The following is a 5,377-nucleotide window of genomic DNA, read 5'->3' on the forward strand; positions in this document are numbered from 1 at the left end:
TGCAACAGATTAGGAGTTTTGTGGTAAAAATGTATCAAATAATTAACTCACTAGCAGTTAACCAAAGTATAATAATTAATAATAATTAATAATTATTAGCATATATTACATATTTCAAAAATCTTAACGTTTTACGATGTGCTCGATCGGCGTAAAGCTTCATAAAAATATAACCTTTTACAGCGCACTCCAGAATATATTGCCAGCTACTTTTTTATGATCTGAAAGAGTTTTTAGTGCATCGCTTTTACCCGCAATCAAAGAAAGTACTTTCTCATTTTTATTTTCTTGCCATATCCTGCTTCTACCGTCATAAAGTTATTAAACAAACATAATACAAAAAGTGAAATAAAAAGAGCACAAGTAAGGAAAAATATACCGTAGAAGTGCCGTTATGTAAAAGTATCGAATTAAACAGTTATCCTATTTTACACGCATACATTTCCGTATTAAACGGACCTTATCCTTTCAGCACCCGACGGATAAACCGTTACTGGCCCATTCTTTGCACACTTCCTCAATTTAGAGCTTTCGAAGACTCTCTTTTGGTCGACGTTGTTATTTTTCACTTTTGTTGATTTTTACTGCAATCCGCCAAAGGGTCAACGTCGCGACGGGTGGATGTCCTTTTGTCCATTCTCTGTTCCACACCGTCATGCACCGTTACTGTACACTCACACGGCCAAGTGCAAAGCAGTACATGAATGCAACGGGAGCGAGACAGTGAAAAGGGGCTTTTGGTAATTATTTTATTTGAGTTGCGAGGCCTCGGTCGTCCTTTTTCGTGTTGCGTCAATCTGGGGCACGTTGATTTGCCGTCTGCCGAGCAAAGTGTTTTGACAAGGGTAAGAATTTAGGCAGTGTGTTGTTGTCTGCTAACGGAGCAAAAAAGGGGATTTTCCTTCGCCAACCGCTTGTGACCGCTTGTTTGCGGACAGGATAAAATTAATTTTCCTTACTTTCCCAGTGGCCTGTGCGCTTATGACTGCTTGTTAGGGGGCGTTAATTTGTTCCACAAACGCACTCTTTTGTTTGGTTCGCGTCGTTAAGCAAACTTGTTCCAAATGTTCGTAATGTAGCGCAGATGGATGGTTAAAATATAGACATCATTCTTTCATACTGTTAAGGCTGACAACAAAAATAATAATAACAATAATGAATAAATAATCTCATAACAATAATAATAAAATTTTCAAGCAGATTCGTTTGAACGTTTTTAATAAAATATATATATTTTGGAAAAGAATTAAAAATGAGAAATCTAGTCAGTTTATGCTTCATTTTTTACTTGTCAGCTTAATTTTTTTTATTTTTTTATTTTTAAGATATTACCATAGTATTTTCCTCTGGATAAAAAATAATATTAAATATGTAAATAGTTATTCAATCTACTTTATTAAAAGATAATTTATGGAAATTAATACCCATTGTTATTGTAACTTCAGATTTATGGGTTTTTATCAGTTACATTGAATTAAATCAAATCATGACTTAAAAAAGTTTATAAAATTAAATTTCTGTGAAAACGACCTTTTGAACCTTAATTTCTGTATAATTCAACACGAACCTATCTTTAAATGTCATTTATCCACCCAAAAACAAAGAGAAAGGATGCCGCCCCATGAAGTGAAGGGACCCAATGCATGCCGCTTTCCATTTCCACCGAACCGAGAACGTGTTCTGCCCTCACAAGTGCATTGTCACTCTCTCGGCAGGTCTTGGATGCCGCCAAAAAAAAAAAAAAGAAACAAACGTGCTGCCGCATTTGTTTGCCGCCTTTGTGTCACGCAAACTCCAACCAGCGGTGCATGCCCACACACAAACTCACTGTCCAGCTGGTGCATCCATCCGTCCGGGCGGCATTTCCCTTCGGTAGCGCTTTCTCACACGGTCAGCCAGATGGAGCGAGGGCTTCCGTTATTTGATTTCCCCATCCCATCGCGGGCTCTTCCCGTGGCTTTGCTTCCTCTCCAAAAAGGGACAACCTTGCCAAGCGAAAGCGCGGGATCGAAGGAAATGGGCGGGGGTGCACTGCACGATGCACAACAGATACAGCCACACATACTCACACCAATACCACCTGACCCCCTCCCCCCATCATCATGCAATAGAAAGGTCGCCACTGCAAAGTCAGTCAGTCAGTCAGGAAACCAAGCCGGTGGACCTTTTTTCTTTGCTTTTTGCTTGGCCCTTTTTTGTGCTGCGCTGCTGCTGTGTTTCACTTGCTCGCCAACCGGTGGAAAACTGGTTTGATGTTTCATTTTTCCTGCTCCCGCTCGACTCGGAAGAAAGTGAACGTGCGTGGTGCTGGTGGCGGCTTTGGTGGACGCGTAGCCACAGCCTGCAAGGCGTTTTCCTCTACCGGCGTGCTGCACCGGATCACCGGTCTGCGTAGGCTAACAAGGTCACAGGCTATTGGCAGCTGGAAGGGCTTTTTCCGCGGTACTGATCCTCGCTTTTCCAACGACGAACGGATTGTCGTGTTCGGATGTCGTGACCGGTGTGCAGCAAGGTGCGGTAAACGGGTTAGCTTTAAGAGCAAAAGTGGCTGAGCGATAAGTTTTGAAGGAACTAAGCCACGATCTCAAAACCGGGTTGATCTTGAACTTGAGTTGGGTGGGTTGTATTTTTTTGTTTCTTCTTTTTTATTTTGTGCGCAGCCTTCGGTACCCGGGAAGCCTGCGCAGTTCGTTGGCGTGTACGCCATGTCGCATTCACTTTCTTTTGAGTGAGAATGTGTCCGCTGTGCGGTGAAAGCATGGTTTTTGTGTGTTTGCAGCTGACTTGCAGGGGCATAGTTGTTGTTTTTACTATTCTAGTTTTAGTTTATTATTGGAATTAATTAATTTGATTTATGGAACAAGACTCCTGAACAACACACTTATAAGCACTTATTGTTTTCTAAATTAAGTATATTATTGTTCCTATTGTAAATCGTATTTCCAATAGGGATTGTGTTATATTATGTTACATGTTTGTGTGTAATTACTCGATGGATTTCTGTAGCTTTTAATATGATTTTAAAAAATCCGTTGCAGCTTGCATAATATTTACTTATTCGGTGCTACGGCCACTTTGCAGTCTTGGCCTACCTCAGGAATGTTCATGCTTGCGTTATAACTATAACCACTTAAGCTGCATTGTAACTATCTTAAAAATTAAGCATCAAGCTATGGATTAGTTTTGTTTCTCAAACACTAAGAATAAGTTATAAACTATACAACATTTGAATGATCAGTTCATTTATCGAGGATAATTTTTGAAAGCGACATAAATTTAGAACTTAAGCCTGTGCCACGAAGGGTGGCATTCTATGTATTTTATTTTATTTACTTTTTAAATCACATTGATTGGAACCCCTTGAAATAAATATCATCGGCCCGTCACTACTGAAAAATAATAATAAAACTAAGTAATTACGTTCCAGTGCCTTAAAAACGGCTGATATCTTAACGGCAATTACAAATTTGTTGTAAAATGAATTGTTTGCCTTACAAAAGATACAAACGATCTCCCTACCCCTTTTCTTCTATTATAGAAAAGATCAAATTCAGCACTGTATAAAAAATGTAAATTAAATCACATTTTATTGCTGCTTGTCTTTGCTACTAGTGCTTCTAATAAATGTTCACAAAACCACAACCATCCCCTTTTTGAAGGATGTTTATTGCCCTGCCATAAAATTACTACCAAACTGCAAAGGGATTTCTAGCGCACAGCGCATTTTTGGGATTAATCATCACTTCACAGCGAGTCGGACACACTCCCCCAGTGTAAATAAACAAAACCTGCGTGCGTGTTGTTTACCCCATTTTAGAAGACACCAATGATCTCAGGGCGTTACAATTTCTCATTGCGGCGGCGGCTGCTGCTCACACAGTTACTGTCGCTGTAGTCCGTGCGAGTTGCATAGTGACAGCAAATTCACTCAACTCTACTCTCATCTTCGACATTGACGCCGGTCCACCGAACGGGGCGAGACACGCAATATCGCTCGCAGGAATCAACGATTAATTAAATTATTGAAAACATTCCAACCGCCCGACAGCCGCGTGTTGGGCGGGGTGGGTTTCAATCATAATGATGTATGATGTGTGTTTGTATGTGCAACGGGTTTTTGCGTCGCTTTTGGCGGGACCTTTAAAGGCTCGCGGCAGCGGCACCAGCACCCATTTTCTAAGCAATCGTTTCCGCATCGGTTAGCGGCAGGCAGGGGCGTTCGAGTTTTCGCCTTTTTTGTGTGCGCATTATTTACCATCAGAACCACGCTGCAAGTGGCATCGGGCAATCAAACAGTAGCGATCTTACCGGTATTGGCCTTAACGTTTTCTTTACGCCCTCACGGTGGTGTTGGCGGTTGGTTGGCTGGTGGCAAATATTTTTCAATTAACCCGAAATGGGGTCAGATCATCTTCGGCGGTTCGCAATGGTGGATGGTTGGATTTCCCTTGTACGCCGAGTACAATCGCACGAATTGACGGGCACCGGTGGTAGTAGGATGTGGTTATTGGTTCAGTGGAAGGTAGATTTCGATCTGGAGATGATTCTTGACCCACCAGAACGATCTGGTTGAAGTTTTACTAGTGCATGTCTAGTGCCGGCGATTGAGCAATGCAAGGAGAACTTGAACTGATTATCTGTACGAAGCTATGATTTAATGTTGGCGGTTAAACTGATGCTTCAAATGAGCAATTACTCGAAACACCTCGAAAGTAAAAAAATATCTAGATGGTAATGAGCCTTCAAAAATTTTTTTCTTCGAAGATTCTTGATAGTAGTTCAAGTTTTAATTTACTTTTTCTACAAATGTTGGCGGAATGATACATTTCATTACTTTCATAGAGGTGAAACAAAACATCAATTTTGAAATTGCATTTTTGAAAGCGAATATTTAACAAAAACTCAAATTGATATTTTTATAAAACATAGATTCTTGGTTGGTTGTCCTATTGTCAACCAAATTATTGGTTCATATGGATCATTGCACAATATGTTTTGCTGGTCAAAGTATATCTTGTGAAATTTGAACCGGAAAGGGAAATAATATAATAATGGACAGGTGTAGATCATGCTGTAAGAAAAAGAATCTGGTATTAATTCTTTTTTAGATGCAGTTTTTGCTATTCTTATTAATGATCATACATTGAATGCTTGTGAACTTGATTTTAAATTATGTGTATTATATGAATGTTCACTTCAAAGCATTTAAAAATTATTAAATCAAATTGGATAAACAATATTTATGCCAGTTTCACAGCCAATGAGTAAGTTAGAGTTTTTGATGTGCTTATATTAATTAGTTAAACAGCTTAAAAACTTATATTCATAGTCTAAATGTTTAGTTAAATATATTTTGAAATTTAAAAAAAATCAATTT

The sequence above is a fragment of the Anopheles merus genome, chromosome 3L, assembly GCF_017562075.2.
Source record: "Anopheles merus strain MAF chromosome 3L, AmerM5.1, whole genome shotgun sequence".
Lineage (NCBI taxonomy): Eukaryota > Metazoa > Arthropoda > Insecta > Diptera > Culicidae > Anopheles > Anopheles merus.